This window comes from Lolium perenne, chromosome 5, assembly GCF_019359855.2.
Source record: "Lolium perenne isolate Kyuss_39 chromosome 5, Kyuss_2.0, whole genome shotgun sequence".
NCBI classification, from domain to species: domain Eukaryota; kingdom Viridiplantae; phylum Streptophyta; class Magnoliopsida; order Poales; family Poaceae; genus Lolium; species Lolium perenne.
Window position 1 is genome coordinate 97,341,465 of NC_067248.2, and position 21,121 is coordinate 97,362,585.

The 21,121-nt window shown below is 48.8% G+C and overlaps 1 pseudogene; it reads left to right on the forward strand.

Moving 5' to 3' along the window:
- Positions 1–2,221: 2,221 nt before the first annotated feature.
- The window catches only part of LOC139831549 (uncharacterized), a 33,693-nt pseudogene continuing 14,793 nt past the window's right edge, over positions 2,222–21,121 (forward strand).

Consider the following 21,121-nt stretch of genomic DNA (forward strand, 5'->3'; position numbering starts at 1 on the left):
CCTCGGGGTGCCGTCGTCGTTGTTGATGTTGCGGAAGCTTAGTGGTAGCTGAAATGGCACACACAACGAAGTCCAAACACAAGGGGTTAGTGCCCAAAACGAAAAACGAAGAAAGCTGTCAAAATTTCGGCCAGGCGGAACTTCCGGTCCTGAGGAGCGGAACTTCCGGTCCCCGGGCGGAACTTCCGGTCCTTCCGGGCGGAACTTCCGGTCGCAATCAGATCTGCGGGCTGTTCTTCGATTTGGGCGGAAATCCGGGCCGAAAATCTTCGAATTCGTGGAAAATTTGGCACTAAGAGCGGTGGGAAGGTGGGGGAGTTGCAGATCAACACCAAAGACAAGTTTCTATTGGACCAAAACCACCAAAAACTCAACAAATCGCGAGATCCAACCAAGGCCAATTTGGGGCTATTTTTTGGGAAAAATTTTTGGAAATTTTTTTTGGGCGAAATTGGTGGAATTGGTGGGTGTGGGGGTCAAATCCGTGGCAACCAAGGAGCTCTTGATACCATACGATAAGGGCTAAGCCCAAGGATGTGCCCGATCTTCACGGATTTGAAGGGATTCGTGGGGGTAGGTGGATGAACGCGATGAACACGTGGGGGAATCGTGGGGATACAACACACACACGCACACAATTCGAGTTTTCCCTCGTTGGCTCGAAACACCAACTCGATAGAGGTTGCGAGAAAAGACCTTCCGGTAGAAGTCCCGCAAAGAGATCGACTAATCGAACCTCGGGAGATCTAGAAGGGTGAAAAGACCGGAAGGTTTGATGGAAGTGCAAGCAAAAGACCAAATAGGTAGAAGTGCAAGCAAAAGATCAAACAAACGGTAGAAGTCACCAAAGAGATCTTCACGAGTCGATAGGAGCCCGGGTGGCGATACAAGATCATAGATCTAGGTAAGGTTCCCACAAGGGTGAGCTAAGCTCAGGTTTTCTTTCAAATCAAGTCTAATCTCAGATCTGAGCCAACTAGGCTATTTATAGGTAGGGGGCGAATAGTTAAGTTACATGCTGAAAAGTAGTGTTGTGCTGAAGTTCGCGGTGGCGGAAGTTCCGGCCGACTTGGGCGGAAGTTCCGGTCAGGGGCGGAAGTTCCGGCCCTGGAGGGCGGAAGTTCCGGCCCGGCCGGAAGTTCCGGCCAAGTTCCGGTCAAGTTCCGAAATTAGCCCGTTTCCTTGCAGTAACATCCAGGGGCGTTTTGATGGACTTTCGGAACTTGGGCGGAACTTGGGCGGAAGTTCCGGTCCCTCGGGGCGGAAGTTCCGGTCCGATGCTTTTTCCTGCGCGCTGGAGGGCATCTTGGGGGTATCTTTGGGGAATCAGGCCGGAAGTTCCGGTCCTGGGGGGCGGAAGTTCCGGCCTGGGCGCTGTAGCTCCATCTTCATCGTTTCCAGCTCTCTCTCCAACGTCTTGGTCTCCATGGCTTGTGTCTTGGTCGATGTACCTGATTGAGCATAGGGTATTTGCATGAAGTAGCAAGCCATCCAAGGGGGTGTCAAAGTCATAGGTGGAGAGGAGCGAATTCACCTCTTGGCGTAATGCTTGGGCTCGAGCTCGTGTCATTGGACCACGAGGAGGGCTTGTCGGTCTTGATGTAGTGTCGACCTTGGGTGGGGCTACATCAGGCATTTCATTGCGTCTAGAGATATTACCAACTCTTTGACATGTTGGAATTTTGGCCCATATTGGACCAACACAATAAATATTCCAGAAATTCCTAATAAATCCTAGAGGCCCACATGGCCCATTCATGCATGGCAGGGGTGGGACAAAAGTTTAGTCCCACATTGCTAGTTGAAGAAGAGTTGGAGCAGCTTATAAGGGGAGCTCTTCATACCATTTGTAAGAGAGAAATAATAGGAGGAAATAGGAGCTGACCACACGCGCGCTCCTCCGACGACGACGCCGCCGCTCGCTCGCCTCGTCACGACACGTCGCGCCGCGCCGCGGTTTGCGGGAATGCCTCGAGCCGAGAGCCTCTCTCTCTTTCTTTCTTTTTGCCACTCATGAACGGGTATATGAATAGACGCTAGAAACTGAAATGTTTTTCAGTGGGTTTTGAATACGTAGGCTGTTCAGCTTCGACTGTTGCCTGTTCGGTTCACCTCCCTGACCCTTCGTTTCATCTCCTCGCGTGACTTGTTCGGCTCCTCTCTCTGTGCCTATAAAAGAGGTCGCTCCTCTCCAGAGACACACTACGAGACACAGCACCATATGTGCCTACCACTCGGTTCCAGAGCTTTGCGCCGCCGCTCAAGACTTCTCCATCCCGTCTACCGGCGTGCACCGCTGGACGGGACAGCAGGCCTCCGGAACCCCGTCTCTTGTGATCCTGTACGGGAGAGAGGCGATAAGGTTTTTGGGGAGCGTTCTACCGCGACTGCTGGCTTCAACATCGACACGGAGGCCGACGACTACTTCCCCAACGACGACTTCTTCCCCGACATCAGCAACCTCTTCAGCGACATGGCTCTCAACAGCGACAACGTCAACGCTGGTTCCTCTTCTGGACCGTATGTGTTCTTGCCTTCCTTTTATGAGATCATTATCTTCTTTATTCTCCTAGCAACAAGTTCAGGCTCATTATCAGCAAACATATTGCTCTTATCAATCAATTTAGACATGTTTCTCCTTTACTCTATGGTGATTTGCATGACTAGTTTAATCTCAAACTTTTTAGTCATGTTTTATCTATTGTTTTTGATGAGGACATCCCTACCTCACTACTACCTCCGTCATTAACAAATGAAAATGAACCTGCTGTGAAGCTCAAGTCCAATGAAGTTCGGATTGGACCAATTACAAGAGCTCGTGCGAAGCTACTTAAACAACAGGTGAACTTGTTTCTAAACGATACTTTGATTGATGAGAACTTTATACTGCCTAAGTCCTATTACTTATGTATCATCAGGTATCAAGAAGAGACGAGCATCGCACGAGGAGAGGAGCAGCTGGACATGAAGACGGGCGTCAAGATGGACGTGAAGCTGGACATGGAGCTGGACATGAAGATATCTCATGGACGCGCGAGGGAGGAGCGGGAGGCATGCGCGAGAGGAGAAGAAGAAGTCCAGGCCGGTCCAGAAGCTCGGCCGACCGGCCCCCGGACCGGCCAGCCCGGTCCACAGCCCGGCCAACGGCCGCCAACCGGACGCCAACCGGAGAAGCCCCTCGTGCGGACGGAAACCGGAAACCTCGCAGTTTTCCGGTCCACAGCCGGTTGACCGGACCACTGACCGGACAGCCCGGTTCACAGCCCGGTTGACCGGACCACCAACCGGACCGGCCGGTCCACAGCCCGGTCGACCGGATCCCAGACCGGACCAGTCCGAGTCTGTCTCGACCAGATCTATTCTGGGTCGGTTATTCTTGTATCTTTTCGACCAGAACTCGTCCCGGACGCCTATATAAGTGCCTTGGACGACCCCTTAGCTGTTTTAGACCACGTTTAAGATAAACCCTAGTTCATAGTTGTTTGCTAAGCAAAACTATTGTTCCCCAACTCTCCAATTCGTTGCGATCTGGAGTTTTATGCTACTGAAAGTTTGTGTGATCTGCTGTTCCATTGGGGATTAGAAGATTGCAATCTACCGCTTCGTGGTCGGCGGCTACGTGCGCAAGTGTGTGGTGTTGCGAATATCTTGCAGGGTTGAGAGCTGTTGCATTGGCATCAGGAATCAATCGAGAGACTTCGTCGGCGTCATACAAGTTATCCTCCTCATCATCATCGATTTCATCCGCTGCTACCATCACGTGTTCATCACCACCTGTCGCTTACTGAGAAGATCGGGCAACCCCTTATCATCTTGGTATCAGATTTCCAGTTTTCCTCGGTAAGCCATCCACAATCCACCCCATAGTTGAGTTGTGAGTGTTTTCCTATACAGAAAAAGCCAAAAATATTAGGGTTAGGGTTTGCCATAGCCATAGCTTGCACTAATTTCGAGTTTTAGCTGCTTTTCGTAGTTGTTTTTGCGTAACTTTTTCTTTCATCTAGTATTTTAGGGTTTGAGTTTACTCTATCTTTTTGTGTTACCGTATCTAGTGGTATCAGTTTTTGTTACTCCAAGTCCACATAGCGTACAGTGTGCTTGTTCCCAACCATAGACACAGCCTATCGAAATACGTGACTAGGAACTTCCCCAGAAGAGACTAGTTTTACCGCTCGGCAGGCTGCTCATTAGGGTTTTGGTGCTTTGCATATCTTGTTAGTCGTGTTATCAAGGAGTTGAGTCAGAAAATCAAAAAAAAAGAGAAAATAGAAAAGAAGCAAAAAGAGCTACATAGCTGCGTGTGTTATAAAAAGAAAAATCCAAAAAGAAAAGTGTCGTGCTAGTTGAATTCAAGTGAAGGCCTAAGTTTTCTTTACTGCACCTGTAGTTGAGCAATCTTGTGCCTGTCTCGTTGAGCTTTGCTAGCGTCTCTCGAGTGCATTGCAACCTTTCCTCCATATAGTTGCATTGCCCCGTTTATCGCCTTGTGTGAGTATCTTGTGGTTGTCTACGGTCAGCGCTAGAGCTTGTTATTGGTGCAAATAGGTAGCCTACCTACAGCCCCACATATATCCTGCTTAGTCGTGTGATTGTTCTTATACCTTTGATATTCGCTTCGCTACATCCGTGCACTAGTCCGTCAATCCAAGTGGTAAGCAATACTAATTCACTTTGGAGCGGTAAGATTCACCTTTCTTATCAGTTTTGAGTGAGTTGTGAGAGTACCACCATAGATTTTTGTTTAGTGCACTAACCTACTAATCATGTCTTCTTCTGAGTTTGATGTGATGCAGAAAAAGCCCGACGATACACCAGTTACTTGGCGTGAATATGAGGCTCTGCGTGATCACCTCACACGTCAACTTCGTGTTAATACGGAGACATTTGATACTGAAATTCAGGGTGTCAACTTGAAGGTCGATGAGGCTACTACGGCTATTAACACCGTTCAAACATCGATGACGACTCTTCAAGCATCTATGAATACTTTGACTCAAGCTGTCCAGGTTATCCGTACTATGGTACAACAACAACCACAACAACCGCTTGATGAAGATGGCAGTGTCAATGGTGACAATGCGGATGTCACGCTGCTCAAGGCATGGGACGTGGTGTTGGTCGTGGTCTTCCACGTGGAGTCAATCGCGGTTTTGTTGACATTGGAGCCCGCCGTGTTCCTCAACAACAAGACGATGGTTTGGGTAAGCCCAAGTTCTCAATTCCCAGATTTGAAGGAGGTACTGATGTTGAAGAATATCTTACATGGGAGCTGAAGATTGAGAGATTATGGCGTTTACATCCTGATTATACTGAAGATAGGAAGATCAAACTTGCTTCCTCTGAATTTGATGGCTACGCATTGCGTTGGTGGGATGCTCTTGTTCAGGATCGAGAAGAAGATGGTGAGCTGCCTATTATCACTTGGCGTACTATGAAGGCGGCGATGAGAGCTCGTTTTGTTCCTACCAATTACTTGCGTTCTGTGTTTGATAAGTTGACCCAATTGAAGCAAGGTGTTATGACAGTTGATGCTTATTATATGGAGATGGAGATGCTTATGCAGCGTGCCCGTGTCCGTGAGTCTTTGGAGATGACACTGCAGCGTTTTCTCAATGGGCTCAAGTTTAATATCAAAGGCATTGTGCGTCATCACAAATATGCTACAATGAATGAGTTGCTACATCATGCAAGAGAAGCTGAGTCACAGTTGGCTGAAGAAGCGCAACAGAGGGGCCGTGCTACAGGCGCAGGGCGCTACACGCCTAGGCCGCCGCCTTCTACGGCGCCATCTACGCGTCCTACGGATGTTCCTTCTTCGTCTAGCAAGCAGGTGTCCAATGTGTTCAACACAAAGAGGCCTGTCCCTGCTGCAAGTGGAACTAGTTCTAGTATGTCTACAGCGCGCAACCGTGATATGCTTTGTCATACATGTGGTGGCAAGGGTCACTTCAAGAAGGATTGTCCTAACCGCAAAGTTATGATCATTAATGAGGACAATGAATATGAAACTGGAGACGATGCTGATCCGGATGCTCCGGAAGATGATGATTATGACAGCGATGGTTTTGATGCTTATCCTTCAGAAGCTCAAACTATAGTTGTTTCACAGCGTGTTCTCAATGTGCAGCCTAGTGCATCTACACAGCGCTGCAATTTGTTCCAAACAAAGGCACTTGTTGGTCCTGATAAAGCTTGCAAGGTCATTATTGATGGCGGGAGTTGTCGCAATTTAGCAAGCAAAGAATTATGTGCCAAGCTGAAACTGAAGTATCTACCGCACCCGCATCCATATTATATTCAGTGGTTGAGCAATAATGGTGAGATGAAGGTGAGCCACATGGTGCGTGTTGATTTTGAGATTGGACCGTATAAGGATTCCATTGACTTTGATGTGGTTCCTATGACGGTGTGCCATCTCTTGTTAGGCCGGCCATGGCTCTATGATCGTTCTGTGCAACACAATGGCCGCGCCAATACATATCACTTGGAGTTCAAGGGCAAGAAAATTAACTTACAACCTATGTCACCACAGCAGATTGTCAATGAGTCTCGTCAGAAGATTGAAGTCAATTTGGAGGATGCATCCATAGATAGGCGAGAGAATTGTAATACTGTGAGTGATATAACGAAAAGTGAGCGAGTGCATTCCTTAGTCTCATTAGCCACCAAAGAAGACATGAGAGAATTTAGTGAGGATCCTACGGCCATGCCTCTTGTGCTTTTGTACAGGGGTACGGTTTTGGTTTCTAACGACATGACCCCTCTTCCTCTTGGTGTTTCTAATGTTTTGCAGGAATTCAGCGACGTGTTTCCGAACGAGGTACCCGCAGGATTACCACCATTGCGAGGTATTGAGCATCAAATTGACTTGATTCCCGGAGCTTCGCTGCCCAATAGGGCGCCATATCGCACTAATCCCGAAGAGACGAAGGAGATACAAAAGCAAGTACAAGCGCTACTCGACAAAGGTTATATCCGCATAAGCCTTAGTCCTTGTGCTGTTCCTGTTATTCTTGTTCCTAAGAAAGATGGTACATGGCGTATGTGCGTAGATTGTAGAGCTATAAACAACATTACTATTCGATATCGTCATCCTATTCCCCGTTTAGAGGATATGCTAGATGAATTGAGTGGTGCTGCTGTGTTCTCTAAAATTGATTTGCGTAGTGGTTATCATCAAATTAGGATGAAAGAAGGGGATGAGTGGAAAACGGCCTTTAAAACAAAATTTGGTTTATATGAGTGGTTAGTAATGCCTTTTGGTTTGACTAATGCACCTAGCACCTTCATGAGACTGATGAACCATGTTTTGCGTGAATTTATTGGCAAATTTGTGGTTGTGTACTTTGATGACATATTAATCTACAGCCGCAATGAATCTGATCATATTATACATATTCGACATGTTTTGCAAGTGTTGCGTGATAATCAACTCTATGGTAATCTTGAGAAGTGCACATTTTGCAAAGATAAGGTCATATTTCTGGGTTATGTTGTCTCTAAGCATGGAGTAGAAGTAGATGTGTCTAAAATTGAAGCTATTCAAAATTGGCCTACTCCCATGAATGTGAGTCAAGTTAGAAGTTTTCATGGTCTAGCTGGGTTTTATCGCCGTTTTGTGCCCAATTTTTCTACTATTGCTGCACCTTTGAATGAATTGACTAAAAAGGGTGTTGTTTTTGAGTGGGGCGTTGCCCAAGATCATGCTTTTGATGAACTGAAACGATTGTTAACTTCTGCACCGTTGCTTGCACTTCCTGATTTCAATAAGCAATTTGAGATTGAATGTGATGCTAGTGGTATTGGAATTGGTGGTGTGTTGATGCAAGAGGGTCGCCCAATTGCATATTTTTCTGAGAAATTATCTGGTGCTAAGTTGAACTATCCAATATATGATAAAGAATTGTATGCTTTAATTAGAGTTCTTGAGGTTTGGCAACATTACTTGTGGCCAAAAGAATTTATCATACATTCTGATCATGAAGCTTTGAAATATCTGAAAGCGCAATCTACTTTGCATAGGCGTCTTGCTAAGTGGGTTGAATTCATTGAGTCTTTTCCGTACATTATTAAGCATAAGAAGGGAAAAGATAATATTGTTGCTGATGCTTTATCTAGGAAGACTATGCTGTTAACTCATCTTGATGTAAAAATTCCTGGATTAGAGGTGCTATGTGATTTGTATGCAACTGATCATGATTTTGCTGAACCATACCGCTTATGTGTTATTGGTAAAGCATGGGAAAAATATCACATACACGATGGGTTTTTGTTTAGAGCTAACAAACTATGTGTTCCAATCGTCACGTGCGTTTGCTCTTATTGCAGGAATCTCATGCTGGAGGTTTGATGGGTCACTTTGGGCGTGAGAAGACGCTACTCATGCTCGCTGATCACTTTTATTGGTCAAAGATGAGGCGGGACGTGGACAGGTATGTGAAGAGGTGCATTACTTGCAACAAGTCCAAGTCCAAGCTGAAGCCTCACGGTTTGTATACTCCTTTACCGGCACCTACTACACCTTGGGAAGATATTAGTATGGATTTTGTGTTGGGTTTGCCGCGTACTAAAAGAGGCCATGATTCTATATTTGTGGTAGTGGACAGATTTTCTAAAATGTCACACTTTATTGCCTGCCACAAAAGCGACGATGCGTCGCATATTGCTAACCTGTTTTTCAGGGAGATTGTTCGACTACATGGAGTCCCGAAGACTATTGTTTCTGATCGTGATGTGAAGTTCATGAGCTACTTCTGGAAGACACTTTGGGGAAAGCTGGGGACAAAGCTACTGTTCAGTACTACTTGTCATCCCCAAACTGATGGTCAAACTGAAGTGGTGAATCGAACCTTGTCACAACTGTTGAGATCCATGATCAAGAAGAACCTGAAGGAGTGGGAAGAGTGTTTGCCGCATGTGGAGTTTGCTTACAACAGGGCGGTACACTCTACCACGGAGCTATGTCCTTTTGAGGTGGTGTATGGTTTCAAACCCATTACTCCACTTGACTTGTTGCCTTTGCCCATACATGAGAGAGTTAATATGGAGGCATCCAAGAGGGCAGATTTTGTGCGTAAGATCCATGTGAAGACTAAAGAGTTGATCGAGAAGAAAGGCAAGAGCAATGCTGCAAGGATGAACAAGAAGCGCAAAGAGATGTTGTTCAAGCCTGGTGATATGGTCTGGGTACATCTTCGCAAGGATAGGTTCCCGAAGCTGCGGAAGTCTAAGTTGAAGCCTCGTGGTGCTGGTCCTTACAAAGTGCTTGCCAAGATCAATGATAATGCATACTCAATAGATCTTCCAGAGGATGAGTTTGGTGTCAGTAATTCTTTCAATGTTGCTGATTTGACACCATATGACGGAGAAGACCTTGGAGCGTCGGGGTCGACGCCTTTTGAAGGGGGGGGGGAGATGATGAGGACATCCCTACCTCACTACTACTGATGTGGTCTAAGACCCCGTGTGTGGCCCGATCTTGCGGATTGACGTCGAAACCAAGCGGGAGAGATGGGAAAACGCGAGGGGGACGAAGAACACGATGAACTCCGAGACTCACGCACGCACACCAACCCGATACACCCGATGCTTACCTCCGTGGCTCGATGGACCACGCCAATAGAATCTCCGTGGAAGAGGCACGAGGCAGAATTCCCGGAGAGAGATTGGGATTGGAGAGGATGAGCTTGGTGAGGGAGAGAGAGTAACAAGTACTAGAATCTCACTCAACAAGATCAAAGTCAACAACCAAGGTGCCTTGATTACAGAGGGATGATACCCAAGGGAGACTAAGCTCAAAGGTAGGTTTGAGTTCTAAACAAGTCTAACCCTAATCTGGAGGAAGGGGTGAGGTACTTATAGGTCCAGATTCGTACAGGGGTAAAATCGGTAATACATAAATTATCCTGGTCCATAGATACGAAATCAACGGTTGAGATTAAGTCAACAGGGGTGGGGCCGGCAGTGCCGGTGAAGATTGGCCGGCAGTACCGGTGTGGCAGCAGTGCCGTCGCGCTCGGGGCCGCAGCAGCCGGTCGTAGTCTTCTCCGCGTGGGGGCCGGCGGTGCCGGGGTGTACCGGCCGGCATGCCGGGGTGCACAGCCGGCGGTGCCGGTGCTGGAGGCCGGCAGTGCCGGCCACCTGGGGCGTCCTTCGGCGGCCACTCTTCTCCTCCTTCTTGCTGGTCCATCTTCGTGTCTGTCGCGACGTCCTTCTCGGCCACTGCTTCTCTCCTTCCCTCGACCATGGCGTATCCTCTTCTCCGGGTCTTGATGCTCCACGTACCTAATAACACAAAGGGTTTCGGCATGAGGTAGCATTCCATCCAATGGGGTATCAAGGTCGAGGGTAGTGAGGAGCGAGTTCACCTTGTCATGTAGAGCTTTAGCTCGAGCCCGTGTCATTGGTCCACTTGGGGGACTTGTTGGCCTTGATGTAGTGTCGTTGGTGAGCGGGGCTACATCATCTCCCCCCCCCCCTTGGAAAAGAGTCGTCCTCGACTCGTGGTCTTCCTCATCTCCATGATAGGGTGACAAGTCGGAGACATTGAACGTGTTGCTCACCAAGTACTTGGAGGTCGGAATGTCGATGACGTATGCATTGTTGTTGATGCGCTTGAGGACCTTGAATGGGCCATCGCCCCTTGGCTTGAGCTTGGAGTTGCGTTCATGAGGGAATCTTTCCTTTCGGAGGTGGATCCAAACGAGGTCACCTTCTTCAAAGATGCGTTCCTTCTTCTTGGCGTTGAGGCGTGTAGCTTGACGAAGCACATGTTCTTGTATTGTTGCTCTTGTTTCTTCATGTAGTTTCTTCATGGCGGTGGTGCGCTTGTCGAAGTCCATGTTCGTTCTCTCATGAAGTGGGAGTGGTAGTATGTTGAGTGCCGTGGGTGGTTCGAAGCCGTAGACAACCATAAAGGGGCTCCGTGATGTTGTCTTGTGCGTGGCTCGATTGTAGGCGAACTCCGCGTGGGGGAGGCAATCTTCCCATGACTTCAAGTTTTTCTTCACAAGTGTGCGGAGGAGTGTGGAGAGGCTTCGATTGACCACTTCGGTTTGTCCATCGGTTTGAGGGTGCGAGGATGATGAGAACAAGCGCTTGACTCCAAACTTGGCCATGAGCGACTTCCATAGATAACTCATGAACTTGACGTCTCGATCCGACACAATGCTTGCCGGTATCCCATGTAGGCGAACCACTTCCCTGAAAAACAATGAAGCAATGTGTGAAGCATCATCGCTCTTATGACATGGTATAAAATGTGCCATTTTTGAGAACCTATCCACTACCACAAAGATTGAATCATGCCCATGCTTTGTTCTTGGTAAGCCTAACACAAAGTCCATGCTTATATCCGACCAAGGTGCATATGGAATGGGTAAAGGTATGTAAAGACCATGGGGATTGGATGTTGACTTAGCTTGTAAACAAGTGGTGCAACGGTTGCAAAGGCGCTCCACGTCTCGCTTCATGCGTGGCCAATAATAGTGTGTGGATAGCATCGAAAGAGTCTTGTCGCGTCCAAAATGACCCATGAGGCCACCTCCATGTGACTCTTGCAAAAGCAACTTACGAAGAGAAGACTCGGGTATGCAAACTTTGTTAGCTTTAAACAAGTAGCCATCATGCAAATAGAAATCATCAAAACCTCGATCAACGGAACACTTGGCAAAGATTGGTCCAAAGAAAGAGTCGGATGGGTAAAGCTCTTTGATCTCCTCAAGACCCGAAATGTGAAACTCCAAGCGGGTGAGTAGAAGAGTAATCTTGCGGGAAAGTGCATCCGCAACCACATTTTCCTTGCCCTTTTTGTATTTGATTACATAAGGGAAGGACTTTATGAACTCAACCCACTTAGCATGTCTCTTGTTCAAATTGTGTTGACTTTTCAAATACTTCAAGGACTCATGATCCGAATGGATAACAAACTCTTTTGGCCAAAGGTAGTGTTGCCAAACTTCAAGAACACGAACCAAAGCATAAAGCTCCTTGTCATATATAGGATAGTTGAGGCGTGCGCCATCCAACTTCTCGCTATAGTATGCCACGGGTTTTCCATTTTGCATGAGAACACCACCGATTCCAAGGCCACTCGCATCGCATTCTATCTCAAATGTTTTGGCAAAATCGGGAAGAGCAAGTAGTGGTGCCTCGGTGAGTCTCTTTTTCAATTCATCAAAAGCTTTTTGTTGTGCTTTGCCCCAAACGAACGGAACATTCTTTTTTGTAAGCTCGTTTAAAGGGCAAGCAATGGTGCTGAAATCTTTCACAAAGCGGCGGTAAAATCCGGCAAGACCATGGAAGCTTCAACTTGACCAACATTTGTGGGAGTGGGCCAATTGTGTATGGCCTCAACTTTGGAAGAATCAACTTCAATCCCGTTGGCGGAAACCACAAAACCAAGAAAAACCAATTTGTTTTGAGCGAAATGGCATTTTGGAAGATTGGCAAAGAGCTTCTCGTGGCGCAAGATGCATAAGACTTCTCTCACATGTTGAACATGGTCCTCGAGATTTTTGCTATAGATGAGGATATCATCAAAGTAAACAACCACGCTCTTGCCAATGAGAGGTCGCAAAATGTGATTCATAAGACGCATGAAAGTGGAAGGAGCATTGGAAAGACCAAACGGCATGACGAGCCATTCATAGAGACCAAGCTTGGTCTTGAATGCCGTCTTCCATTCATCACCAATTGCCATGCGAATTTGGTGGTAGCCACTACGCAAATCAATCTTAGAGAAAATGGTGGCACCACTCAATTCATCAAGCATGTCATCTAAACGCGGAATGGGATGTCGATAACGGACGGTAATGGCATTGATAGGGCGGCAATACATACACATCCGTTGCGTCTCATCCGGTTTAGGCACAAGAATGACGGGAACGGCACAAGGGCTAAGGCTTTCTCGGACATACCCTTTAGCGAGGAGGTCTTGTATTTGTCGTTGTATCTCCTTGGTATCTTCGGGGTTGGTGCGGTAGGCGGCGCGGTTTTGGTAGGGGAGCGCCGGGTATGAGGTCGATGCGATGCTCGATGCCCCGGCGGTGGTAGTCCATGGGGTAGCTCGTCGGGGAAGACGTCTTGGAACTCCTTCAAAAGAGACAACAAAGACGAAGGAATGTTGGTTAAGTCATTAGTCTCCGACGAGAGGCCCTTGCAAATGAGCACGTAGTGTATGGTGGTGGATGGGTTGTCTTTCACTTCTCTCCACTCGCTTTTGGTGGCTAGGAGGACACTCTTTCTCTCACTCATATGTGGGTGGTGGTGCTCACTCTCTTTTTGGTGGGTAGCTCCCTCTCCTCTCAACTCACTATGGTGGATGTGGTGTTGTGCCCTCGCTAAAGCCTTCGCATTGTCGGCGATGATTTGGCTAGGAGTCATTGGGCAAAGCTCGAATTTCTTGTCCTTGACCTTGAAGGTGTATGCATTGGAGTAACCATCATGTATGGCCTTCTTGTCAAATTGCCATGGGCGGCCAAGCAACATGTGGCACACGGTCATAGGCACCACGTCACACTCGACGATGTCTTCATAGGGGCCTATCTTGAAGTTGACGGTGACGGTGTGTTGAATCTTGACATTGCCCTTGTCACTCAACCATTGGACATGGTATGGATGAGGATGCTTGTGAAGCGTGAGGTTGAGCTTCTCACATAGCTCGGTGCTTGCCAAGTTGTGGCAACTCCCACCGTCGATGATGACCTTGATTGACTTTCCACCAATGCCGGCACGCGTTTGGAAGATGTTGCATCTTTGGTCTTCCATAGCTTGGGGTTGAGTGGTGAGCACTCGAGTGACCACAAGAGAAGGGCTTGGATCATGTGTGCATAAGAGAGGGTCTTCTCCACTTTCTTCATCATAGTCTTCCTCATTAGCAACGGCGGCTTGCACTAGGGCTTCATATTCACCTTCACTTAGAGTCTCTATGTCACCATTCTCCATAGTGATCATGACCTTGGTGTTCTTGCACTCAAAGGATTTGTGGCCTTGAGTACCACACTTGAAACAAGTGACATTGGAGGGTCCCGTAGAGGCCTTTGAGGAGGCGGTGGAGGATACCGTTTGCTTCATGCGACTTTGGATAGTCGGTTGCTTGGATGTCGTAGAGGATGCGGTAGGCTTGACACTTGTTGAAGGAGGTGTTGTTGTCGCGTACTTGGAGGCGAAGTACGACTTGGACTTGGAGTACTTGAGGTCCTCATTCACTTGGCGCTCGGCCTTGGAGGCTTGGTGCACCAACTCAACCATGTTGGAATAAGGTTGGAACTCCACAATTCGCTTGATGGGATAGTTGAGGCCATTGAAGAAACGAGCGATGGTTTGTTGCTCGGATTCTTGTATGTTAGCTCGCATCATAGTCAACTCCATCTCCTTGAAGAATTCCTCAACGGTCTTGGTGCCTTGCTTCAACTTTTGGAGCTTGTTAAAGAGGTCGGTCTCATAGTGGGTTGGTACAAAGCGAGCATGCATCTCTTCCTTCATCTCTTCCCAAGTGTCAATTGGAGGTTCACCCTTTTCTTCCCTTAGAGTGAGGACTTGCTCCCACCAAGTGTTGGCGTAGTCTTCAAACTCAAGCGATGCCATGGCCACTTTCTTGGCTCCGGAGTAGTTGTGGATGCGGAAGATCTTGTCCACCTTGAGTGCCCATGAGAGGTAGGCCTCGCGTCGTCTTCACCCTTGAACTTGGGCATGTTGAACTTGAGTTTGCCATACATATTCTCTTCATCTTCCAAGTTGCGGCGGCGAGGACGGTTGCCTTCATCTCTTGCGGCTTGAGGTGGTAGAGGGGGTCTTTCACGTCCAACCATAGCATTGGGTTGGCGGTTGAGTTGAACACTTGCTTCACTTGGTTCACGTGGAGGATGTTGTTGAGGGTCTTGGCGAGGTTGTTGGCGATGTCCAAGGATGGCCCTCTCGTCTTGATCATGTTGTGGGTCTCCTCTTCCACGTTGGTCATGGCGAGGATGATTGCGGAGATCACGCCTTGGTTGCTCTTGACGACCTTGGGCGGGAGCATCACCATGTGGCGCCATGTTGTGGAAGACGTTGTCGTGGGGTTGGTCGTCACGCCCATGGTGGGCATGGCGAGCCGCTTGATGACGATCTTGGTGAGGAACTTGTTCTTGTGGAGGTCGTTCATGAGGACGAGCATGGCGATGGAATTCACCTCTCCTTGAGTTAGAGCGAGAGTCTTCTTGACGAACATGTGGTCGATGAGGACGAGGACGGTCTTCATGCCTTGAGGAGGAGCTTGATGACGAACGGTGGCCATGAGAATAGTAATCTTGTGACGAGCTTGATGATGATGAAGTAGAGCGGTGTCGGCGATGACGACCCAAGTTGGTGATGGCGCGCTCGAGGTTATCCATGCGTCGCTCCATGTTCGCATCATTGGCCGCCATTTGGCCATTCAAGTTGTCCGTAGCTTCACGGAGGAGAGCCAAGTCTTGGTTCACCGTGGAGAAGTTGTGAGCCACTTCTTCATATTGTTCGTCAATGCGGGTCTCGAAGAGTGATAGTTGCTCCTTGAACTCTTGGCGTTGAGTCCATAGGTTGTGTTGAGTAGCCAACCTCTCGGTGTTCCGGAGGACTTCTCCATCCCTTGTTTCCTCTCCGTTCCTATCCATGATAGCAAGACAAGAACTATGTTGTGTATGTTAGTGGAAGGAGACTACCTCGCACTCTTACCAAGGTAAGATGGTATTGAGGCAATCCACCAAGCCGAAAGCAAGATCAAGTGTATCGGGAACACACGCGAAACCACACGCAAAAGCTAGCAAATATGGTGTTAGGCGAGTGTTGTGGAAAGCCAAAAGACAAATCCAAGATCGAGTATGTTGTTAAAAGTGGGTAAGGTCCAAAAATTAAATGTCCAAATGGTGATCACGAAAACACGGAAAAGATGTGGAACGCACACACGAGATAAATGGGGTTAGTGCAACCAAGGAATGGGCGGAAAAACACAAAAACCAACCAACAAGGTGGTGCCCGGTGTCACACTAACACAAGGAGAGCCAAAGCTTTGGTTGCAACGAAGAGACACCAAGATTCACACGCGGCCTCTCTTCTCGTATCTCTCTTTGCTTAAAAGCTTTTTCTCTTCCGTGTATGGTGGCACTTGCACTCGTTTGTATCTTTGGTGGCACGTGGACACCTTTGTATGTATGGGCGTATGGATGTATGGATGTATGGATGTATGGTGCTACTCGCACTCTTTTTGTGTTTTTGGGGCTTTTGCACGCACTATGTTAGCGTTAGCCTCGCTTTTGCTATCTTGCCACACGAGTGTTTGCTTGGATGCTTTACTCAACACGACACACACACCTCACAATGCGGGGCCACGTGCAATGTCTCGCAACACTAAACAAGCAATGCTCGGGAGGGTTGGATCGCAAAAGGAACGAGGAGTTGCAAGTTATACCTAGATGTGTCGTAGGCGGTGATGATCACGCAACTTGCAATATGGTGGAAGGATCAAGAGTACGTTTGCAAGTTGGGGTGCCGAGAGTGTCTTCGCTTGCGTCGTCGCTGCGGGTTAGTGTTACACAAAAGGCACTCAAACCAGAACTAGCAAACACAAGGGTAAAATTGTGGTCGAAAATGGAGCTGGCGGTTTGGCTTGCTCTTGGCGGCAGTGCCGGCCTAGATGTGGCGGCAGTGCCGGCCTGGGCGGCAGTGCCGGCCTAGACGTGGCGGCAGTGCCGGCCTGGACGGGGCGGCAGTGCCGGTCCCGGATGAACAACTCGAACTGTTCTTCGCGAAAAGCGGGCCAAATCCAACCAAAACATCAAAAATCGATGGAATTGAGATCTAGAAAGTGGGGAAAACGTAGATCAACCAGAGGGGCACGAAATCCATGGATCAAAACCACTCAAAACGCAACCAAATCACAGATCGGTCAAGAGGCAATTTAGGGCTATTTTTTGGGAAAATTTTCTAGAAACGAAATCGGGTGGGTGGAGGGTCAAATCCGCGGGAACCAAAGGCTGCTGATACCATATGATGTGGTCTAAGACCCCGTGTGTGGCCCGATCTTGCGGATTGACGTCGAAACCAAGCGGGAGAGATGGGAAAACGCGAGGGGGACGAAGAACACGATGAACTCCGAGACTCACGCACGCACACCAACCCGATACACCCGATGCTTACCTCCGTGGCTCGATGGACCACGCCAATAGAATCTCCGTGGAAGAGGCACGAGGCAGAATTCCCGGAGAGAGATTGGGATTGGAGAGGATGAGCTTGGTGAGGGAGAGAGAGTAACAAGTACTAGAATCTCACTCAACAAGATCAAAGTCAACAACCAAGGTGCCTTGATTACAGAGGGATGATACCCAAGGGAGACTAAGCTCAAAGGTAGGTTTGAGTTCTAAACAAGTCTAAAGAGTAAAGGAGGGGTCCCAGCTACTTAAATAGGCAAGCACAGCCAGCAAGGGCGAACAGGTACGCGAATGGATAAGTCAAAGCAGTTTGGTGGGGTATTCCCGTCGGATCCGGTTGGGCGTCCGGTCAGACCGGCCTGGGACCGGGCTGTCCGGTCGAGGTCCGGTCGACCGGGCTGTGGACCGGGCTGTCCGGTCTGGGTCCGGTCGACCGGTCGCCAACCGGATTCTCGCGAAGAATCCGGTCCTGAGTCCCGATCGTCGTTCGGTACGAGGAGCTGGCCCGGTTTGCGTCCGGTTGACCGGGTCTCGACCGGGCGTCCGGTCTTGGGGCCGGTCTGACCGGGTCCTGGACCGGCCGGCGTCCTCTTCTTCCTTGGCGCTCTTCGGGCGACGTCGGCTTCGGCTCCACGTTCATCTCCAGGTTCTGCTGCTCCTCTCCTTCCCTTGACCATGACGTCTCATCCTCTCCGGGGCCTTGGTGCTCCAAGTACCTAATCACACAAAGTGTCTCGGCATGAGGTAGCATTCCATCCAATGGGGTATCTAGGTCGAGGGTAGTGAGGAGCGAGTTCACCTTGTCATGTATTGCTTTGGCTCGAGCCCGAGTCATGGGTCCACTTGGGGGACTTGTTGGTCTTGGTGAGGAGGTGTCCGAAGGCCACCCCGCATCATCTCCCCCCCCTTGGGAGAGAGTCGTCCTCGACTCTTGTTCCTCCTCATCTCCATGATAGGGTGAAAGATCCGAGACGTTGAAGGTGTTGCTCACCAAGTACTTTGATGTTGGTATGTCGATGACGTAGGCGCTGTTGTTGATGCGCTTGAGGACCTTGAAAGGCCCATCTCCTCTTGGCTTGAGCTTGGAGTTGCGTTCTTGCGGGAACCTTTCTTTCCTTAGGTGGATCCACACGAGGTCTCCTTCTTCAAACACGCGTTCCTTTTTCTTGGCGTTGAGGCGGTTGGCTTGGCGAAGTACATGCTCTTGTATGGTTGCTCTTGTCTCTTCATGTAGTTTCTTCATGGCGGTGGTGCGCTCGTCGAAGTCCATGTTCGTTCTTTCATGAAGAGGTAGTGGAAGGATGTCGAGTGCCGTTGGAGGTTCGAATCCGTAGACGACCATGAAGGGACTCCTTGCGGTTGTGGAGTGCTTGGCTCGGTTGTAGGCGAACTCCGCGTGGGGTAGGCAATGATGCAGCCCCACCCAAGGTCGACACTACATCAAGACCGACAAGCCCTCCTCGTGGTCCAATGACACGAGCTCGAGCCCAAGCACTACACCAAGAGGTGAATTCGCTCCTCTCTACCTATGACTTTGACACCCCCTTGGATGGCTTGCTACTTCATGCGAATACCCTATGTTCAATCAGGTACATCGGTCAAGGCACAAGCCATGGAGACCAAGCCAATGGAGAGAGAGCTGGAAATGATGAAGATGGAGCTACTGCGTCCAGGCCGGAACTTCCGCCCTCCAGGACCGGAACTTCCGGCCAGATTCCTTCAAGATGCCCCCAAGATGCCCTCCAGCGCGCAGGAAAAAGCATCGGACCGGAACTTCCGCCCCGAGGGACCGGAACTTCCGCCCGGTCGGAACTTCCGCCCAAGTTCCGCCCAAGTTCCGAAAGTCCGTCAAAACGCCCCTGGATGTTACTGCAAGGAAACGGGCCATATTCGGAACTAGGCCGGAACTTGGCCGGAACTTCCGGCCCGGCCGGAACTTCCGCCCCCCAGGACCGGAACTTCCGCCCGGGGACCGGAACTTCCGCCCCTCAGGACCGGAACTTCCGCCACCGCGAACTTCAGCATAGTAGTACTTTTCAGTGTGTCACTTATCCCTTCGCCCCCACCTATAAATAGGCTAGTTGGCTCAGATCTGAGATTAGACTTGATTTGAAAGAAAACCTGAGCTTAGCTCACCCTAGTGGGAACCTTACCTAGATCTATGATCTTGTATCGCCACCCGGGCTCCTATCGACTCGTGAAGATCTCTTTGGTGACTTCTACCGTTTGTTTGATCTTTTGCTTGCACTTCTACCTATTTGGTCTTTTGCTTGCACTTCCATCAAACCTTCCGGTCTTTTCACCCTTCTAGATCTCCCGAGCTTCGATTAGTCGATCTCTTTGCGGGACTTCTACCGGAAGGTCTTTTCCTGCAATTCTCTATCGAGTTGGTGTTTCGAGCCAACGAGGGAAAACTCGAATTGTATGCGTGTGTGTGTTGTATCCCCGCGTTTCCCCCACGTGTTCATCGCGTTCATCCACCTACCCCCACGAATCCCTTCAAATCCGTGAAGATCGGGCACATCCCTGGGCTTAGCCCATATCATATGGTATCAAGAGCTCCTTGGTTGCCACGGATTTGACCCCCACACCCACAAATTCCACCAATTTCGCCCCAAAATTTTTCCAAATTTTTTTTCCAAAAAATAGCCCCAAATTGGCCTTGCTTGGATCTCGCGATTTGTTGAGTTTTTGGTGGTTTTGGTCCAATAGAAACTTGTCTTTGGTGTTGATCTGCAATTCCCCCACCTTCCCACCGCTCTTAGTGCCAAATTTTCCACGAATTCGAAGATTTTCGGCCCGGATTTCCGCCCAAATCGAAGAACAGCCCGCAGATCTGATTGCGACCGGAAGTTCCGCCCCGGAGGACCGGAAGTTCCGCCCCCGGACCGGAAGTTCCGCCCCTCAGGACCGGAAGTTCCGCCTGGCCGAATTTTTGACAGCTTTCTTCGTTTTTCGTTTTGGCACTAACCCCTTGTGTTTGGACTTCGTTGTGTGTGCCATTTCAGCTACCACAAAGCTTCCGCAACATCAACTACGACGACGGCACCCCGAGGATCCAAGCGGTTCGTTTGACACTTTCCACCATAGCAAGTTCAACATCGTCGGCCACCGTCATCAAGTGGTATAACTTGCCCCCTAACTTGTAGCCTTAGCTTCCTTTGCGTACCTTTCCTATCGAGAGTGGCTTTCTAGTGTTGCGAAGCATTGCGCAAGCGTCCCGACCGTGAGGGTGTGCGTGTGTTGAGCAAAGCTACGAAGCAAGCTCGTGTGAAAAGATAGGCAAAAGAAGTGTGACATACTTACATAGATAGTGAGAAAAGAAAGCTTCTAAGCATACAAAAAAAAAAGGGAAAAAGAAAAAGAAAAAGAGTGTGAGTGACACCTATACACAAAAGAGTCCAAAGCTTATAAGCAAAAGAGAGAAAAGAGAAGAGAGGCGTCTTGCGCAAATCTTGTTGCTTCTCAATTTTGCAACCAAGCCACGGTCTCTCTTGCGTTAGCGTGACACCGAGCTAGTAGTCTTCGTTAGGACCAATTTTGTTCGTGCTCATTTTCCGTCGCGCTATCCCCATTTTGTCCCACGTGTGTGTTCCACCTTGTGTATGCCTTTTGTGATCACCGCCTTTGACTTGTGACTTTTGGATCTTACCCACTTTTGACAATAGACTCTTCGTTTGGTTCTTCCATTTGGCTTTCCACATCCATACCTAACACCATATAGAGTTTTTGTTTTGTGTGTGTGCATACATATCGGTTGTTCCTCGACTTGAAACACTTCTTCGATTTTGGTTTGCAAGTTTTGACACTTTTGGTAGTTTTCCTTCCACCATATATATACACCAATCATAGAGACTAACATGGATAGTGAGGATGAACCTACGGAGGACGACATGGAGTACGATCAGGGTGATAGCTCCGCAAGCACCGCGGATATGGAGGACCATGTGGAGCTTGAC